Genomic DNA, 22477 nt, shown 5'->3' on the forward strand with positions numbered 1-22477 from the left:
ACATTACAACATGTAAGAGTCAGCACATATCCCAATTTTTGTATAGTAATTTGGTATAGTAATTTGACTGACCTCTGTGATGCACTTATACTTGATTATCTGATTACCTACATAGGCAACAATCGTCAGTTTGTTCTTTCTAATCAAACACACATTTTAAAAAAAAAATCTGGCTGAATTGTACCCAATTGTGATCAGTGAACGAAGGAAAAAACTATAGTAATGTAGCTGCTCCCCAGCCCTTTTTCCTTTTCGTAATGAAGAATTTCTAATTCATATGGAGTTACGCCTACAGAAAAATCATCAGGTTTTAACCATAGTTCAACAATATTGACCCATGCACTGGCTTCAACTTTAAGGAGTTCTGCTTATTATGTTGGTTGCTCTGTGTGTAGAAGCAAACTTTTAAAACTTGAAACTGATATACAATTTGAGAATGGGATTTGGGGGGATTTGGAGATGGAAAAGTGGTGTTCTGAGTATAATACATTCACTGTATTAAGACTAAACAAAGATTTATATGCTAATTTTGGTTTTTTTTGGGGGGGGGGGAGAATTGGTTTTCAGCAGTTTGAAGTTGGAGGAAGTTGGTGAGGCAATTTGTGGCAGCTCTAAAACAAGAGGAGATGTGCCAGACAGAATACCAATCCCTGCCAGAGGTCCTAGTGTAGCATTTCAAACATGTGGGAGAAGGAGAAGGCCACCTTTTTTGTTTGCCCTTATGTGAAATTTGAGGTTATCATAATCCTGCTGGTGACACTGGTTTTTCCAGCTTCCTCTGTGGCTTCCTCTGCAACTAAAAATTCCAGTCTATGCACAAAAGGGGTAAAAGGAGAAGGGGCAATTTGAAACAGGGAGAGGATCACTGAGATCCAACCAGAAACTAGCACTTTTACACGCCTTTTCGTGAGCACGATTGTTGGAAAAACTTACTTGGGTTACTGTTCAGTTTGCAGGTGTCTTTTATTTCTAAGCTCCCATGACAAACAGTATTGAAAAATCAAGTGAAAATTTGTCCTTCTTTGTCAGGTAAAGTCAGCAATGCACATGGTCTTGGACCATTCGTTTTCAGACTGATTATGGTATAGATAGTTACTTTACAGAAGGAAGAGGATCTTTTCAAAAGATATTTTTTTTAAAAAAATGCATTATGTCATTCTCCTACTCAGCCCATTTTATGTAATAAACCCTTTTCAGAGAATTCTGAGGAGGACATGTGATTTTCATTAAAAGGGCTGATAAATAGCCCTTACATCTTTATTTGAATGGCCCAGCTATTTGTCATCCATGGAGTTTTTACTGCAAATGAAAGAGTGGATCATTTGCAACATTTATTATATATGCTTTTACCTAAATGGAAGCTGGCTATATTACACAAAAATCTGATACATATTATATAATTAAAAATGCCCTGTCAGCGACAAACAGAACCAAAGCATGAAAATACATAGTTCCTGCACTAAAAGTCCTAAATTAGAAGGTTAAAATCAAGTCTCAGAGCCTTCCATCAGATGAAATGACATTGAAACCTCTGTTCCCTATTTCTCCAAATCCACCTCTGTACAGCAGTCAGAGATCATTTTATCAGGATTGCCTCTTGACTTCAACCAGCTGCTTTTTGGGAGACTTAGCAATCAGAATCCAGCAGCACTGCAATTGGAAGTACCATATCCCTACTTTCCATACATCAAGATCTCATTCTTCATAGTGCCTTGCTTTACCTCTGCTTCTTCTGATCTATCTGAAATGTAGACAGATGAATTTTCGACTTTCACATATTATTGCACAAGAACATTTGAAATACATATCCCTACTCCGACTAGAATCAAAGCAAACCATTTCCATTCAGTTTATATTGTAGTGCTAATTTCTTTGCCACTCAGAATGATGTTCTACATGGAGGTTTGCAGGTAGTATTTTGGTTTTTGTGCTGTTATCTCAATCAGTGAGTTTCCTCTATTATGTACAGCAACCCTGTATTTTAATATATTGAACCCTCTCCATAATTTTTCAATCATTTTTTTATTGAAATAGGTTACATTATGCATTTTCAAAATTTTTATTGTATAAAATATAAAAGAAAAGAAAAGAAAATAGGAAACTAAGGGAAGGAAAGGGAACGGGGAACGGAGGTGTGAAATACAAGGCAGAAGAGAAAAAGAAAGAAAAGGGGACATTGACTTCCAACTCTTCCTAGTACATTATGCATTTTCATATTCTAAATAGTAAAGGTATCAGGGTTTTTTATACAGACTTTAGGGAATATTATATTCAACATTGTTTTGCTATTTGTAATGTTGTTGCAGTCGTACTGCTCAACCATAAGTTTTATGCAAGTTTTTTCCTAGCAGGAGGCAGAATGAGACATCCATTTCAAGTATCAGATCTGGAAGAAATTTTTCTAGTTAGATTTTCCCAGGCGACTTGACAGAAACTCCACTGAATCCATAAGGATCCTGCCCAAGAGTGCTCCTGGGTCAATATTTAAGAAACTTTAATTACCCTCTCCTAAAGTTCAATGGTACAATAAAAATAGCACTCTTATTTGAGATATCCTGAAATTAGCGGTCCCAACGTATATTATTTTTCCAATTCCGTATTTTATTATTTGAATTTCCATTACAATGTATAAAGAAGCTTATTTATTACTTCAAGTGTACATAGTGTACCTAAGTCATTTCATAGTTTACAGGCACAGTCAAAGAGGATGTAGGAGGAAAACGCCTAACACACTGAGCTATTTTTAATTTATATATACAGTATATCCTTTCCAGCTGTTACGTGCATTTTTAGTACGCCCTTTATTATTAATGTCTAAATCATAAGAAAATGTGTCATCAATAAGCATTTTACCTGAATAGGGATGGTTAAGTAGAGGTAATTTCTTCATTTGAAGGATTATGAGTTGACAGTGGTTACTGAATAAACAAATAGATAACAGAGAGAAAAATACGATGGGAACTTTAATATACAGTACATGTGCAAGAATCTATCTGTGTATTACCCCCCAAAAATGAAGAAAATATTACATTTAGATTTACGCATTCATTAATACTGCTAAGTATCTAAAGCTGATGGCAGCATCTAGCTATCTTTGACTGATCTTAGAAGTTAATCAGGGTCAGTCATAATGGGAACTTGGATGGGGGGCTGCCTCAAAATTCCAGGACTGTATCCTCAATGGGAAAGTGAAACAAATACTCTGGAAGTAACCAATGGGAACCACTTCTGTGCGGATGCCAAGAAATGTAATCATCAGCTATTGACCTCAGCTTTTGGGTATCTGATTTTTTTTTAAATTTACACAAACTTCATCCATAATTTGGAAGAAGGGAATGCTACCTATTTGCACAAAAAATCACTTATTAAGAAATACCTAGTGTTAACGTCCTCTGGGAACACACAGTGATCACAAAGTAACAGTAAAATATCTTCTGATGTTATTGGAAGAAGTCCAACCCTTCTTGTCTTGCAGAGGCATATCATGGAACTGGTTGATTTCATGTGCATTAGGGCTTTCTGTCTAGGCCAGGGGTGTCCAAACTTGGCAACTTTAAGACTTGTGGAGTTCAACTCCCAGAATTCCCCAGCCAGCTCTTCTGGCTGGGGAATTCTGGGAGTTGAAGTCCACAAGTCTTAAAGTTGCCAAGTTTGGACATCCCTGGTCTAGGCCATGGGTGTCAAACTTGTGGCTCGTGGACCAGATGGGTAATGCACTGGCCACGCCCACTGCCATTTTAGTGAAGGGGGGAAAGTAGTGATATGTCACATGATGACAACCTGTCATTGCGAGTTTGACACCCCTGGTCAATTGTGCCCAAACCAGGAGTAAAAACTTTACAATCTTATTGCACTGCCCATATCTGCAAAATTGTGCACATACCACAATAATATTTTAAAGAGAATCCAAAAAAATAGGGCTCAGCAGAAAGTGCAACCTTTTGCATGATATTGTTAATTTTACGTGCCAATAAAATGATGTTTACGACTTTCCAATGCAGACTAGGGTCCAACGTGGAAAAAGAGATCTTGGGTGTTCAAGCTGGCTTTAGAAGAGAAATATGAGACATTATTGCTGATGCATGCTGGATAATTAAACTAACCAACAAATATCAAGAAGAAGTCATAATGTGCTTCATTAATTATAGAAAGGTCTTGGATTGTGTTGTTCCCATCAAGCTGTGGAAAGTATTCAAAAAAATGGGAATCCCAAAACATCTTGTTGTCTTCATGATAAACTTATAAACAGGGCAGGAAGCCACAATACGGGGAGGACATAGTAAAACAGACAAACTCCAGGTGGGCAAAGGAGTGGGACAAGTCTGAATACTTTCCTTTTCTTTATTCAAACTATGTACTGAATATATGTTAAGGGCAACTGCATTGAAAGAAGCTGAGCTTGGTTTTGAAACTGGAGTTTTTTAAACTTTAAAACAGGGGTGTCAAACTAGCGACCTGTGGGCCGAATGCATCAAGTGCAGGTCACTCAAACCTCAGCTCCAAGAAGGGAAAAAGCTTCGTGAAATATCAAGTGATGGCAACATGATGCCGTGAGTTTGACACCTGTGCTATAAAACATCAATAGCTTACCCTATGCTGATGACACTACCTGAAATATAAAGGATCTGCAAGGACCACTAAATCAAAGTCAAACAGCACAGTGGAAAAAAAATGGGACTAAAATTAAAGATATAAAAACATCAAACTAATGACAATAGATAGAACAACCAGCCTTGGAACTGACAATGAAGGTATCAAAGTGCTGGATAGCTTCTGCCAATTTTGGCTGATTTTAAGAATTTTTTAATACACTCTTTCTAACTTTGAATAGAATGATTAAAGAGTATCTTAAATCTAAAGAATTGATGATGTCAGTTAAAGCAAATAGTGCTACATATTCATTGTTTTTAAGAGAATCTTTTTTTTCTTTTAAAAGGACACAAGAGAAAATATAATTAGGCATATGGCAGTAAGATATTAAAATATATATGCAATTCTATTAAAAATGTTTTGAGAACTTATTTCTCTGTGTAATAATAAATTCGTAGATCCATCCCTTTCTATGAAATAATAAAATATATGAATTTACAGATTTTTAAATCTATTTTACAGTAAAAACTGGCCTCAAGTTTCCTCCCTGTAGAAAAGCAAAAATATTAGAAATGAAGACGTTCACTTTACTAGTTCAAGTTATCATTGAAGCTATGATTAAGTCTATCATTTTGGAAGAAGAAATGTTACCTGTTTTGTTTTTGAGGTTGCTTACATGGACTTAGAAAAAAATGGGGGTGAGGTTATGATCATAGATTTGAAATTCCCAAAAGGGAAAATGAATTCTTTACAAATACTTTAACTCTCATTCGCTACAGTCAATATAAGTAGATAATGGGAATGCAGCAGAACATGATAGGTTTAGCTCATCTACCTTAATGGCTATCTACCTACTCATAGAACAGTTATTAAATACAGGAGCTTTTTCAGACAGATAAATACAACAATTCTGTCATCTCTGCCCTTGAGAGTCTCTACACAAAGACTACAAATATATAGAATCTACAGTACACATATAGTTTCAGTACTCATATTATAGAGACATTTGCACTAGCCTCATCCTACTAGTACCATCTAAATATCTATGGCAAGATATTAACCCTGCCATAATAATGCTCAAAATCTGTAAGATGGTGAATCCTAGCTTATGGTTGAGACTCAGCATTATTGGCTAAGCTTGGTCTGCTAATAATAGGTTGTTCTTTACCATAATAGACATAGTAACCTAGATAGTAGTTTCTCACAAAAAACTGCTGTGCTCTTATACTTTTCTAATGTTCTCCTGCCTCCATTTAGATTGTCATGTCTTATACAGTTCATACCTTTTATATCTCTTGTATATATGTATATTGGTGGATTATATATAAAATTGATATATTTTGTAGTACTTCCTAAATAACTGTAGATTATCCCCTTATGCTGGTCGATGACCATAATAAAGACTGATTCAATTTGAGTCTCAGAAATAAAAATTCAGAAAATATTTTAATGGGTCAGTTTTAGTCATTTCTAACAATGGAATTTATACAGTGTGCAAAGAAGTGCTTGTAGGAAGTAATTCAAGTACTTTGTGAATTAATTGGAATCCCAGAATCAAAATAATTCTCGCTCTGTAGTCCACTGGAAATCAAAAATCTTTCCGAATCTGATTAATGTTGGCCGTTGTTGGAATCATGTTTATATCCCTTTGATAATCCATCATTGAGAAATGGAGTTAGAAACACTTTTTTATCATCTTCTATTCAGATTAACAGAATAACAGGTTTAAGAATAACTTTAGAGTCATGTCCAACTCTGTTTTGAAGTATTTGAATACCGCCCCCCCGCCCCACTTTGCTTGTTGGTAGTCAGCTGGGAAGGTCACAAATGGTGAACACATGAGCTCAGTTTGCTGCAACCATTGTAAAAACAAGCCAGTTACCAACTGCCCTCATTTTGATCACATGACTCTGGGGGGCGGGTGTTGCAAAAGCCTTAAGTGTGAGAACTGATCATAAGTCAGTTAACTTGGATTAAGAATGACAGGCAACATTCTACTTCCCTGAACAAGTTCCAATCCAAACATAGACAAATGGAGTCCAGCTTTACCCATTTTTTTTCGAAATAGGCAAACAAAGGATTCTCCCCAGCAACAGCCCTTGCCATTTTATTTGGTAAAATAGTAATGCACCACATATCTGCATACAGAGAAAATGCCTGTAGTACAGTATAGTTTAGTTTAGTTTATTAGTTTTAGTTTATTAAATTTATAAACCGCCCCCTCTCCCCGAAGGGACTCGGGGCGGTGTACAGACAATAAATATATAATAGACAACAAAACAAACACAAAACCCCAGACAAAACAACTTAAGCACACAGTCTGTACAGTAACCATAAACTAACTGATAATTAAAACCAATTAAAAACCAATTAAAAATACCCCAGAATTTAAAAATTTTAAATGCCATCCAGGAAGGTCAGGATTAGATTATACTTATACTTATAATTGCGATTGGGCCAGGCCAGCTAATTGGAACAGGTGGGTCTTGAGTTTCTTACGGAAGGAGCGGAGATCAGCAGTAATTCTAATATCGGGGGGGGAGGTCGTTCCAGAGGGTTGGGCCCGTCACAGAGAAGGCCCTACTCCTGGGCACCGCCCACCCGCATTGCTTAGCAGATGGTACCCGGAGGAGTCCCTCTCTGTAAGAGCGGATTGGTCTCAGGGATGTGTGGGGTAGGATGCGATCCCGCAGATAACTAGGTCCTGAGCCATGGAGCGCTTTAAAGGTGATAATCAACACCTTGAAAAGCACCCGAAAAGCCACAGGCAGCCAGTGCAGCTCGCGCAGGAGCGGTGTTACATGGGAGTACCTAGTACTCCCCATAATTGTCTGCGCGGCTGCATTCTGGACCAGCTGCAGCCTTCGGGTGCATCTCAAGGGGAGCCCCATGTAGAGAGCATTGCAGTAATCAAGGCGGGAAGTCACCAGGGCATGAGTGACTGTGCGAAGGGCGTCCCGCTCTAGTAGGGGGCGCAATTGGCGCACAAGGCGAACCTGGTGGAACGCCCCCCTAGCCACGGCCGTCACATGGTCATCCAGCGACAGCCGGGAATCTAGGAGGACACCCAAATTGCGCGCCCTATCCACCGGGGGCAATTGTTCACCCTCAATGGCCAGGAATGGAACACACTGGCTAAAGCGGGGTGCCGGTAGCCACAGCCACTCCATCTTGGAGGGGTTGAGCTTGAGTCTGTTGTCTCCCATCCAGACCTGGACGGCTTCCAGACACTGGAACATCACCTCGACGGCTTCGTTGGGGTGGTTCGGGGTAGAGATGTATAGCTGAGTATCATTGGCATACAGATGATACTCAACCCTGAACCCTCGAATGATCTCGCCCAGCGGTTTCATGTATGTGTTGAACAGGAGAGGTGAGAGGACCGACCCCTGTGGCACCCCACACGTGAGTGGCCTCAGGGTCGATCTCTGCTCCCCTGTCAACACACATTGCGTCCGACCGGGGAGGTAGGAGGAGAACCACCGCAGTACGGTGCCCCTCTCCCCCATCCCCTCCAGCCGACGCAATAGGATACCATGGTCGATGGTATTGAAAGCCGCTGAGAGATCTAAAAGGACTAGGATGGAGGAGCAACCCCCATCTTTCGCCCTCCAGAGATCATCCACCAACGCGACCAAAGCCGTCTCAGTGCTGTCTCAGTGCTGTGACTGGGCCGGAAACCGGACTGGCGCGGGTCTAGATAATCAATTTCCTCCAGGTGTCGAGGGAACTGTTGCGCCACCACACTCTCAACAACCTTTGCTAGGAAGGGAAGGTTGGAGACAGGACGATAATTGGCTAACTCTGCTGGGTCCAGAGAAGGCTTCTTAAGCAGGGGCCTCACCACCGCCTCCTTCAAGACGGCTGGCAAGGAACCCTCGCTCAACGAAGCGTTCACTAGTCCCTGGAGCCAGCCTCGTGTAACATCCCAGGCTGCCAGTACAAGCCAGGAGGGACACAGGTCCAATAAACATGTGGTGGCCCGCAGTCGCCCACATAACCTGTCCATATCCTCGGCGGCAACAGAGTCAAACTCCTCCCAGAATGTTCCCTCAAGACTCGCCTCTGATGTCTCCCCTAGATCACTAAAGGAGACCCATTCACTCCGCGTCTGAGCAATTTTGTCCTGCAGATATTCCCCAAATTCCTCTGCTCTACCCTGCAAAGGGGCTTCCCGCGGCCTCTGTGAAAGGAGGGAGCGGGTCACCCGAAACAGGGCGGCAGGGCGGTTTTCTGCGGACGCAATAAGAGTGGCATAGTATTGATGCTTAGCCACCCTTAGTGCCACAAGGTAGGTCCGTAAATAGGCTCTTACCTGCGTTCGGTCAGATTCGGAGCGAGAGGATCTCCATCTGCTCTCTAGGCGTCTCTTGTGGCACTTCATCACCCTCAGCTCCTCGGTAAACAAAGGGGCCAGGGTGGTTCGCTGCCACCGGAGAGGCCGCAAAGGCGCAACCCGGTCCAAGGCCCCGGCCGCCGCACTATTCCATGCAGCCACCAGGTCCTCCATCCGGGAGCGGGTCAGGGCTACAGGAAGTGGCCCAAGCTCCGTCTGGAACCTATCAGGTTCCATCAGTCGCCTGGGGCGGAACCATCTAGGACCTTCTGGTTCCGCCTCCCCGTGATGGAGGATAACGGCAGGGAAGTCGAGTCGGAGAAGCGAGTGATCTGACCATGACAGGGGTGCAATGACCAAATCCCCTATTCCCAGATCACTCTTCCACTGACCAGAGATAAAAATAAGGTCCAGCGTGTGGCCTCCCTCGTGTGTGGGGCCCTGAATTATTTGGGTCAGGTCCATGGCTGTCATGGAAGCCATGAACTCCCGAGCCGCCTCGGATGATTCGCCCATCGATGACAGGTTGAAGTCCCCCATAACTAATAGTTTGGGGGTCTCAACCGCCATCCCCGCAATCATCTCGAGGAGCTCTGGCAGGGCCGCTGATGCATAGCGAGGAGCCAAGTATACAATCAGCAGACCCAACTGACTCCCTGGGCCCCATCTCACACCTAGAGACTCACACCCGGATATCTGTTGTATGGCAAATTCTCTCGGTTCCAGGCCTTCCCGTATAATTATCACTACCCCGCCACCCCTACCCCGGGCACGAGGTTGATGGAATACACGGTATCCTGGTGGGCACATTTCCACGAGGGGTAAACCCCCCTCGTGGCCCAGCCAGGTTTCCATGATCCCTGCAAGGTCCGGCTCCCCCTCAGAAACCAGATCGTGTATAAATGCAGTGAGTGGCACATTTAGAAGAGACAAGGAAGCACAGACTGAAAAACCTTTCAGTTTACGTTTTCCCTTCTCACCATCTTGTTATTTGCCTGTTTTCCTTAAAAGAGAGCAAGCAAAAGGATTTCATGACCAATTAGTAAAGAAAGCTTTATTGAAAGAATTTATGACAGTAGGTAAACAGGTGGAGTTAGATATACACTTCAATGTCAATTTCTAGTTTACTTCTTAAAGGAACAAGCCATAAATGTTCAGGATTTCAATGGAATGTGTAACAGCTGCTGGTCATGAGCTGATAAAAAATGCTGCCCTGTTTGTGAGGTGGGTGTGGACCACAGGGCTTTCTTCTCAATTTATGACAAGTTCCTGTTGATGATGAACAAAGCTCCGGTTGGAAGACCTTTACCTGGGCTGTCTGCATTCTCCCATAAAGCTAAATAGATTTTAAATGATAAGTTTGCTGATGATAATCTCTTTCCCTTAGAACTCTCTGCCTTCTTTTAAAGGAGAAAATTATCTGATTTTACAGATACAGAATTATGTTTTATATAAGCTTAAGATTCACTGTTTTCTCTTCCAATGTATGTCTCACGGTTGGGGAATAAGTAAAAAATCTAGATGAGAAATGCTAGCTCAAGGACTAGCAACCCAGACTGCTATATTAAGGATGAGTTTAATTTTAACTATCATTTTACGGCAGAAGGATCTATATGATATCAGGTTGTTGACTTAAATTCTACAAAATATTGTATCTCAGTCTGCAATAAATGTGTATTCTTGAGGATGGGATATTTTTAAGAAGGTAAAGCAGATGAGAACTGACATTAAATATTAAAATTTTATGATAGGTGGAATGTATTCAAAACAGGCATGACACAAAACAAAATTTATTAAAGAAAAAACCTTGTGAGGGATTGAAGTAGAGACAAGACTGAACTGTGTGCATTTTCCATATTATAGCACTTCTATATTATCTTGCGGCATAATGTACAATCATCTGCATGCCTAGAAGCTGGCTCCAAATATTTTATTACACTTTCTCTTTATGAAAACTGAAGCCCTGGAATAAGATTATATAACTGAATCATTAGAGCTAAAAGAATTCTTTCACACAGTTATTAATTCTATCCCACTCAAGCCCTCAAGATTATTAAAATACAATAATCTATGAGCATACCCAAGAGTCAGTTTGGTGCGGTGGTTAAGGCTAGAAACCAGGAGGCTATGAATTCTAGTCCTGCCTTTGACATAAAGTCAATTGGGTGTTCTTGGGCCAGACATTCTCTCTCAGCCCTAGGAAGAAGCCAACGACAAAATATTTCCCCACAACTTGCCAAGAACGTCATAGATTAATCCAGGCAGTCAATAAGAATTCACACTGACTTGAAGGCACACATATTCACATTCATCAACACAAAAAGAGAATATCCAGCAGTAGCATTAGGGAGGAATCTATGGTTGAATTAAGAACAGGGATAAGTAGAGAAGTACATGTTTGACCTCAAGGCAGCATCCCCAACCTCATCCTCACAGGTACTGGATTGCTTTCTTTAGTTTCCCAATGGTTTAAGCAAAAGCCAGCCACCTGTTGTTAGGAGATGCTTGAAACCTGTCCCTTAGAACATTTTAAAATAGGCAAAGACAAAGTGTCATGATGTTAATGTAGCTCAGCTTCAGACAGGAGGTAGAAAAGGTGAGGAGATGGAACATGGAATGAGGATGAGGATTCTACCAATGAGGAACCAATAATATCAAATTCACGCATTATTACCAAAGGACTTTTCCCGCAACAGCTATCAGCATTTTCCTTGGCTGACCACTAGGAGATAGTTGTCCTGTCTTCCAAACACCTTCTCAGTTCATAAACATTGGAACTCTGTTGTACAATTGTGGTATTGGTTTCTTAAAATACAAAATTATAAAGAAACAGTCAAAGGTAGGAACACAAGTGATAGAGTTTTGAGTATTACTACGTATATGTTGACCACTCTGACATGTAGCAACTGCAAAAAGAAACTATCACCAATGCCTTTTTTATTATTGTTTTCATAAAAGAGATTCATTTTGCTGCAGAAACAGAAACTACTCTTTTTTTTATCTCCAGCTCTCTATTCTGTGGTACCATCAGCTCCATAAGTATATGTTTTCATGATTTTGTCGGTACTTCTGAAAATCTTTGCATTCTTTCAAATGGTTTGATAGCTCTCTTTTCTGTATGAAAGATTCCACTGCATCTATGTAAGGTTCCAAGTTCACAATAAACTAATGTTTTTCTATTACTTACAACTTCAATTTCTGCTCTGAAAATTAAACTAGATCATGGATTTTGTGTTTTTATCATTTAGGGCCTTTGAATCTTAGTGATTTTTTTATCCATTACACTGATGGTGAATGATTAGTACAATTAAGATTAAAGTTAAGAAGGATGAGACTTAATGCTAACCAATGCATGGTCAATTTGAATCTAGCATTATACACCTTTTTCCTCATTTGCCTTTAATGCAATCTAAACCCTAAACCCTTTGATTGATCAAGAAGCTAGGACTAGACCACACCTTCTGAAATATCTGATTAAAACCCCAGAATATTTGCTCAGGTGGTGCCATGCTCACTCATACAATGAGTCTGCACCATAGGATTGTTTTATATATGCAATAACCCTTTAAGAGGACACAGAATTGGGCCTAAGACTGGCCAGAAGGAGGAAATACAGGTGGTGTTTATGCAACTATAGCAATATGGGGAAAGCATGCAGGCCATACTTCTGGAGCTTTTTTCAGCCTATTTACCAGCATAGGAGATGCTCACACTTTTGGTACATGCATTTAAAGAAATAGTATATTGTTTGTGTGTTTCTGATCTCCCCTTGCAATGCATCTCTATGTGCATTTGTGTATATGTGCACTGTGAAATGGACTGTATCAGAGGTGGGTTGCTCCCGGTTTGGTCTGGATTGGGCAAACCAGTATTTGCAGCGGGAGGCTCTGCCCACCCGCCCTGATGCTTCTGTGCATGCGCAGAAGAGTCGCATGTGCAAGTGCGCATGCACACAAGCGAACCAGTATTTTTTAAAAAAAGGAAACCCATAACTGGACTGTATATATTCTTTTCTGGTCAGACAATCAGAGGGAGGGAGTCTTGAATGGAACAGTCAGCAACATTTTGAGACACCTCCCAACTGTTAGGTTGGCAGAAGCTGGGACAAGTAGTGGGAGCTTACTCCGTTACGCAGCACTAAGGATTTTAACTACTGAACTGCCAACCTTCTGATTGACAAGCTCAGCATCTTAGCCACTGAGCCACCGTGTCCAGTGGTGGGATTCAACCAATTCGCACCAATTCGGGAGAACCGGTTGTTAAATTATTTGAATCCCACCACTGACCTATCTTCATATCAATAAATCTTGTTAAAAAGTCCTCTGAGAGAATCATACTTGGAAAAGTATCCTTTTCCATTCAGGTATTCAGCTTGACAGGTATTTTTGTGTGGTCCAAATTGAGAACACATTGACCCTATAGATAGGCAAATGCCTGGAAGCTATTAAACATAAATAAAAGACATATAAATAAATACATACAGAACATTGTTATAATTTGTACAGTATATTATTTCATATTTGAATAATATGAAATAGCCCTTTAGTCTTCCACATCATATTAATGTCACTCAGTTTGGCATTCTTTTATAAAATCCCTCTCAAAAGGATATATGAGAAATTTGCTTTTTATTGTGAACTCAACTAAATTAGCCTGCCCACAATAAACAGATTATAATTGAGAACAGATGATGACATCTACAATTTTCCAAATTTTATTATATGATGGACAATTCAAAAAATAATAATTCAACAGCATCTATTAGAACATTGGAAACATATTACCGTATTTTTGGAGTATAAGACGCATCTTTTTCCCTCAAAAAAGAGGTTGAAAATCTGGGTGCTCCTTATACAGTGAATATAGCATGTTTGACCACCCGATATCCCACCCGCTTCACCCAGATGGTTGTGCATTGACTTTAGGAGGTTTCTAGAATGTTCCTAGGGGCTGGGGAGGGCAGAAATAAGGGAAAAATGGGCAGCTTTTTTGCTCATTTTTTCTCCGCCCAGCCCCCAGGAGCGCTCTATAAGCCTCCTAAAGGCTGTTCATGCCCTTTTTTGATGAAAAATGGGCCATTTTTTGCTTGTTCACCCCCCCCCCCGGCCTGGCCCCCAGGAGCACTCTATATTCCTTCCAAAGGCTATGCATGCCCGTTTTTTTGATGAAAAAAGGACCCGTTTTCATGAAAAACGGGCCATTTTAGGGAGGTCTGCAAAAACTTTTTTTTATTTGCCTCTTCAAAATCTTGGTGCATCTAATATTCTGGTGCATTTTATACTCTGAAAAATATGGTATATTAGAAAAACAACTTCCAGGTATACATGTCCAAGTACACTTTTCTGCAGTATTCTTTTGAATGGATTGTACATTTGAAAAATGAGAAAGTGGGTGAAATTATCTTTGACCAATTCACCCGTCTCTGCCTCTCACCACCCACTGGAACTACTATCTTCTCTTTTTCCTCAAGCTGTACACACTACAGTCTCTTATCTAGGCAAGATTTGATGACTGATGGCTGTCCATTACAAAGATCTGAAATTCCCTTTGAGGCAATCTTACCTCATGCTCTTGCATGAGTATCTGAACACCTAATGGCTCAACCTCGACTCAATCTTAGCCATCTATCTGATCAATTGGAATCAGAGCCAAGAATGCAAATAGAAGCATTCCACTTCATGACTTCTTATAGCTAGTTTGGATTGGATCTTTCCCAATTAAAAAGTAAATAGACATACATGTCATTAAGGTGTGCATGACATGCCAGAGAAATAAATGTTTAGAAACAGCAACGTTTATTACCAGGTTGTATATAATTAAGGTGTGTATGACATGCCAGAGAAATAAATGTTTAGAAACAGCAACGTTTATTACCAGGTTGTATAAATAAGAGATTCCTTCAAATATTTACATTTCTTTACTCATGTACAGGATCTTCCAGTGGCATGAGAAGGAGAAAAAAAAATAAGACTGAATATAGGAAATTCATGGTTGTTGAGTGGTGTGATGTCCTAATGTTGAAGACGCTCACCTCCTACCCGGAAGGTTGAGACTTCAATCCTGGGTAACAGCAGATGTTTCTCTCCTAGGGCACAAAAATATGCTGCAGGAAGGACATCTGGCCAGTAAATGCTCAGCTCTGTCCAATTGCCTCAACTCTAGCTGAATGAAGAGATTACAGGGTCATAAAAAGGGAGTTTTTATAGGAGATTCATGGGTCACAATGTTTGGTTGATTAATTATATGCTATCAAGATAATGTTGATTCTGAGCAACTATATAGATTTTATCCTTGATGATCTGTTTCTAACCTGGTACTTCCAATCTTCCAATGGTGCCCCCATCACTACTGTACTGAGTCCATCCATCTTGCTGCTGGGTTTCCTTTTCTTCTCTTTTTTTCTACCTTTCCCAGCATTAAAGCCTTCTCCAGAGGGAAGTATCTCAACTGTTAATTTGAATCTGATCATTTGAGCCTTGAGTGAGAATTCAAGGTTGATTTATTAGATGATCCATTGGCTTGTTTTCATGACATTCTCAAGAATATTCTGCAAGGTTATATTCTATGCTGCTGCTTCAAAATTCAACTTCCACTTTTGTAGTGTGTCAAGTAAAATACTACTCTCTGTACTTTTCTGATATTTGTAGGTATATAAAGTATACACTACAATATCTAAATATCCTTTACACCTTAGTTAGAACATTTACTGAGTCTAACTCTGATGCTTGCCATTTCTCTATAAGTATTCCAAATTCCTGTAGTCTTCCAATTTCCTTAATGACTAGACTGCTGATATATTTTTTTTTCTAGTGCTAAAGGTTCTTGTAAGAAGGGGATATCTTCTAAAGAACCAAAGTTCACCATTAAATATATTCAGTATTAACTTATACAAATATTTTTTTAAAAAAAATGACTATTTTTTTTAATGAAGCTTTGTAACACATCTGATTTAGTAAAGCATAGTTCACAAAACCTTAGAACTTTTAATAAAACATGTTTGTGTGAAAAGCTGCTACCAAACTCCTGATTTAGGAGAATGAATAGTTCTACAGATATAATTAGACTTCTCTTTCTCTCAACCATTATGGGCAGAGTTGATTGTAATTACAGTTCAGCAATGTGTGGACAGGTAACCATTTGTGGGGACTCATGATGAATTAGCCCTCTCCAGAACAAGGATTGTGGCCAGATAGTGAATTCTGATTGTTTAAAAAAATCTCTCTAGAAAAAGGAGAGATTGCGAGATTGCCCACATGTACTCTGGACAGCTGCTTCTCATGAGTAAACTGCAGGAGCCAAAGTTTTTGCAGTCAGCTTGTGGTTTGAGCAGCTGGGAGTTGAGGGATTCCAAGTAAACTCACAGCCATAAGGTAATTTACGTGGACATAAAATTCTGCTTGGCCTCATTTCTTAATCACTTTTGGAAACTGCTTCTTAACTGTTTTTCAACTATTAAGAACCTTCTGATCAATACAATACAATAGTAGAGTTGGAAGGGACCTTGGAGGTCTTCTAGTCCAACCCCCTGCCTAGGCAGGAAACCCTATACCGTTTCAGACAAATAGCTATCCAACATCTTCTTAAAGACTTCTAGTGTTGGGGCATTCACAACTTCTGGAGGCAAGCTGTTCCACTGATTAATTGTTCTGTCAGGAAGTTTCTCCTCAGTTCTAAGTTGCTTCTCTCCTTGATTAGTTTCCACCCATTGCTTCTTGTTCTACCCTCAGGTGCCTTGGAGAATAGTTTGATTCCCTCTTCTTTGTGGCAACCCCTGAGATACTGGAACAATGCTTTCATGTCTCCCCTAGTCCTTCTTTCTCTTAAGCTAGACATACCCAGTTCCTGCAACCGTTCTTCATATGTTTTAGTCTCCAGTCCCCTAATCATCTTTGTTGCTCTTCTCTGCACTCTTTCTAGAGTCTCCACATCTTTTCTACATTGTGGCGACCAGAACTGAATGCAGTATTCCAAATCATTGATGAAGATGTTGAAGAGTACTGGGCCTAAAACAGAGCCTTGGGGTACTCCACTGCATACGTCTCTCCATGTAGATGCAGTTCCATTGAGAACTACACGTTGAGAACTACACGTTGATCAACTACTTGTTGATCAACAATACTGTGTGTTGGATGAGTTCACTTTAAGCTTTAGCAACAAAAATTTTAAAGCTAAGTTTAAGACAATTTTAAGTTTAATTGTTTTTTAATAAATAGCAAAAGAGTGATTAGAATTTGTTCTTAGAAAGTTATAAATGGATTAAGGATCCTGACGGATTTGGCGAAAGAGTCTGAAGTTAATCAAATAATTCTATCCATGGGAAAAAGCTGTTGTGTTTGAACTCTTAAAAGAGAATAGGATCGCAGTTTGAATATTGGACACTAGAGGGAACCAGGAGGAAGTAACCAATTAAAGGGAATAACATTTAAATTTGACTTAATGATGCAAACTGGAGCAAAATACCTTAACATTAGACGTTTTGGAGGAGATTTTTGGACAATGGACCCAGAAGTTAATTTTAAGGATATCTGCCATTATAGATAGACCGTGTTTAAAAGAAGTTATGAAACAAGAATAAATTTTACTGTTCAAGATTGAGATCAATCTGAAAGTGGCTTTTTAAAATGACAAGCTGTAAGAATGACAAGGAAATAGATGCTACCCTAGATATACAAATCGAAACAATTGATATGCTTTTGTGAGAAGGAAGAAAGAAAAGGGAAAAGGAAACAAGCTGTGGGACATTATTGAAAGGAATTAAAGATCAAGATTGCTAAAATACTATTTGTAGTTCATTCGCTCAAAAGGAAAAAGCAAGGCCCATAGTTATTTCCCTCTGTAGCTTTCTTTTTAATGGTATTTTCAAATTTTATCTCACAGCAGTGAATTAAGATACAACTTTGGACAGATGTCGCCATCTCCTGGACAATAGGCAGGACTGTTATGCAGCCAGGATATCTTACTTAATAATGGACATGTCAAAAATCTTCATTTCTCAAAGGTCATTGCATGGCAGCATAGCATAGTTTGGTATTTACGTGAGCAACAACAGTATAATGCTGTGGTACAACAACAAGACAAAAAGAATAATTTATTAATGGCAAGCAGCCTCTGCCTCGGTGCAAAATATAGATAAAGAAGCTGTTACATCGTTTGTATTAGACAGGAAAGTTGATCTAAATAGACTGGCAGATGTCTGGCTGGTTGATCTAGATATACCATCATCATCATTTTAGCCATTGTCTAGCCAGGGTGAAGGCCTCTTCCGCATGTTTCCAACCTGTACGGTCGTGAGCTTTCTTTTGCCAATTGGGTCCACAATCCTTGCTGATGCCATCCATCAATCTTGTTTTAGGTCTCCTTCATGGACGTTTTTTATCAAGCGGGATCCATTCTACGACTGCTTTAGCCCACCTGCCATCAGTTCTTCTTGCTATGTGACCAGGCCATTTCCATTTCAATATGTATATTATTCATTAAGACAATGTACTGTGTTTCCCTGAAAATTAGACAGAGTCTTATTTTATTTTGCCCCCCCCCCCCATCCCCGAAATAAGAACTTGGCCTTATTTTCGTGGAAGTCTTATTATTTTTGAGGTGCAGGAAATGGTGAGTATGGTCATCTCATGGCTTGGGGGGGAGTGCTTATTTTAGCGCATGCGCTCAAAAGCGCGATTGAGCTTATTATCCAGGAGGTCTTATTTTTGGAGAAACAGGGTATATGGCTACCCAACTCATGGTCATTATGGGCAGCTTACAGAAATAACCCCTCCTAATACAAAAGTGTGCTTGCATGTGTGCGCGTGCGAGTGTGTGTGTGTGTGTGTGTATATATCCACACACACACACGTGCACATACAAGCATTTATTTATTTATTTATCAGCACAAATGATGTGTGTGTGTGTATTTGTGTTACAACCCCTGGTATGCCCAAATATGGGAGGAAGCTCACTACTCCCTCTTTCTGTCCTTCGGCTCATTACAGAAAACCATCCAGGCAGAAAACCATATTTTTATTTTTAATGTTGCCTTTTTATATTTGTGTTGTATTTGTGCTGATAAATAAATAAAGGGAGACTAGTATAGATCCATTTCAAGCTATTTACCTCTCATCAGCTAGCTATACATACATACATACATACATACATACATACATACATACATACATACACACACATATATACATACATACATACACACACACACACTTATATATACACACATATACCCATATACACATACATACATACATACATACATACATACATACATACATACATACATACATACATAGAGAGAGAATCCAGTGCTTTTGTTTTTACTGGGGAAAAAGAATTGGAAGAGGAAACAAAATACCTACAGGCAAAAAAATAGTTGATATTTGAGTGTTTTCCTGGCAGATTTTTTCTTTCTAAAACTGTCCCTTAGTTCCTTTTGCTTTCCAATTTGAGATTTAAATTAATGCTTGGTATAAATATGCATCCACCTCATCAGGAAGTCCATGGAGTAGGAAAGAGTTTCTGAAGGTAATTATGGCCAAAGTATGCCTGCTAAAAGAAGAATTAATCCCTTTGTTGTTTGCCGTCATTCTTCCTTTAAAAATCTTTGCAAAGTAATTTAAAAAAAATAGTGGAACTTCCCTCTGTGTATTTACCTGTAATATAGTCTTCTGCCTGAGATCATCATTGAGGTCATCAATCCTGCATACTTCCTTTGTTGTCATAAGATCATTATTCGGTCTGGGGTACTTTAAAGCAGGAGTGTCAAACCCAAGTCGTCACAGCGGCCTATCAGGACTTTTTTTCCTCTTGGCTAAACCGGGCGTGGACATGGCCAGCATCTGATGCATCCGGCCTACAGGACGTGAGTTTGGCAGCCCTGCTTTAAAGTAAAGCAGCAGGAGGGATTTTATCCCTGGCCTTGCCTCCATTGGAGTACCAGCTGCAAAGCAGCAAGGGTAGCAGAAATTTCCATGGTTAATTCTGGGTGGTTTCTAAAAAAAAGGCCATCTTAGTGGGGACATAAGGATTACATCTTATAATACAATTCAAATTATGCCACAATTTAACCAGCCCCATATCTCTGAAAGCCTTCTGGAATACTTCGTTTTACAAGAATGTATCTCTCACATATTAAGCTCATCCTTTTATTTACTGAAGTTAGAACCAGTCAAACCAATGATAACAATGATAGCAAAAGAGACATGAGAAACCCCACCCACCTCTGAAAAACATAAGCACACACACACACACACACACACACACACACACACACACACACCAATGATTTTGCTGCGACATAAAAAGAAGTTTCAGTCTTCCTGGTTATTGGGTACATAGTTTAATAAGGAAGTAATGAAAGATTGATACATGTATGAAGTGAATATTTAGAATACTCTGTTTAAAAATGAAGGAATAACATTTGTGCTTGAATGTATGATGTATATGAACATAAGCATATTTGATGGATGATTGGAGGGACTATGCATAATCGAAAGTAGTGATGTATAAACATAAACAGTTCTTTCACACTAAAAATAATCAGAATGAGATAAGTGATCAGAATGAGATAAGTGATTACATAAAGGTATATTGCTATTAAATAGACAATTAAGGATGCAAGGGAATTAGGTTTGCTGAAAAGAAAGAAATATTAATTGTAATTGAATATATGATGTACAATGAAAGTGAGGTACTTAGTTATATTTGATGGAAATTTTGTGATTGTATAGGCAATTGAAAGTATGGCTGCACAAACGCTTGTAACCAAATGACATGCTGTATGTAATGGATAAGAGTTTTATATGTTATGTGTTGTTGGTCTTTTATGTTTAAAAATTAAAAATATTTTGGCAGGTGGTTAATTGAAGAAATCTGTTTCTCTGCAGAGATCATGCAGGAGAGAGGAAGTATCCTGATTCCTTCTTCTCAGACTCTTGGGCCAGTAAATGCATCATTTCAGTGTGACTCAATGAGCATGATTTGAGCTGGTGAGTCTTCAGATAGAGAGGACATTCCAAGCACTCTTCCTCGTCCCTTTATAAGGGAACCGAGAAACCTTTATTTCTTACTGTTTTTTTACACCGCCCTCTCACTGGTAAAGTGGCTTAGAAATGTTGTTGCTGAACAAAGCAGAACAGAAGAGCCACCATCCTTTTCAACATCAGGGAAGTGAGATTTTTCATACTATGATGGAAACCCCTCCACCAGGGTGGAAAAAGAAATAGAAACTGTTAGATATTAACATATATCGGGATAAGTCTTCCCTCTGGTCCGCTCCTACAGCGGGAAACAGGTATCCCTGTAATTGGTCGAGGGGCGTGCCCAATCCCTATAAAAGGGGAACCCTCCGACTACAGAACAAGCTGGATCACTACTACTACTAATAAAGAGCTGTTAAGTCACTTTGTGTCCGCAGTCTGTCTCTCGTTGCCCAGATCCAACATTGGCGACGAGGATGGGATTGAGAGACAGATAGGACGAAGAACGCTACCTCCAGAATCTCCGGATTTGATCCAGCCCAGGAATTCGGCAGCAATTCCGACAGCCATCTCAGATCACCGCAGCGCGGCAAATTCAAACAGAGAAGATGGCGATGCATGCTCCCCCCGCTCCTTTCGACCCAGCAAACGACGAATGGGAAGCCTTCATGATTCGTTTCGAGTGTTTCCTCGAAGCGAACGAATACACGGGGATCACCGATGCGAGGAAGAAAAACATCTTCCTCGGCTACTGCGGAAAAGAAGTCTTCAATACGGCCAGAGACCTCACCGCGCCTACTCCAATACAGGCAGTATCGTGGACAACGTTGCAACAGACGCTGCAAACTCATTACGCGCCAAAACCTTCCCGCCATGTCTGCCGCAAAGAATTCAACATGAGGACTCAGAAGGCGGGAGAATCCATTAATCAATATGTTGCAGCCCTACGAAAAGCAGCAGCTCACTGCGAATACAGGGATCTGGAAGAACACATCTTAGAGCAACTCATCTGTGGGTTAAGAGACATTTCGCTGCAAAAGAAGCTGTTGGCAAACCCGAATTTAACCCTACAGACAGCGTTAAATGAAGCAAGAGCGTCAGAATCAGCGGAGAAATCATCAGTAACCATACAACGAGGGGCCAACATAAACCAGCCAGCACCAAGACCAACCAGAGTGCACTACGAGGACACAAGCCCCGACTACGAGAATCCCGAGTTCGAGGACAGTCACCTAATGCAGAGCAGTCACTTGAGGCCTGGAGGGAGACCCGGATCCCGTTTGCCGCCCTGCGCAAGCTGCGGGGGAAATCACCCCAGGTCTACTTGCAGGTTCAGGAACGCTGTTTGTTCGCACTGCAACAAACTTGGGCACATCGCACGAGTGTGCCGGAGCGGAGTCCCTGCCTCACGGCAGCCACTCATGTACCGCCAACAGAAGCCCAACCCAGGGGCTTGGCGGAATCAAAAAGGGCGCCCAGAGAGAAATCCACAAGTGTTTACCCAGAGAGAAAATTTCCAAAGAGCTGAACGAGCGTATTCCCAGAGAGATTACTCACAAGGAAGCGAGCGAGC

The sequence above is a fragment of the Natrix helvetica genome (assembly GCF_964273705.1).
Source record: "Natrix helvetica genome assembly, chromosome: 1".
Lineage (NCBI taxonomy): Eukaryota > Metazoa > Chordata > Lepidosauria > Squamata > Natricidae > Natrix > Natrix helvetica.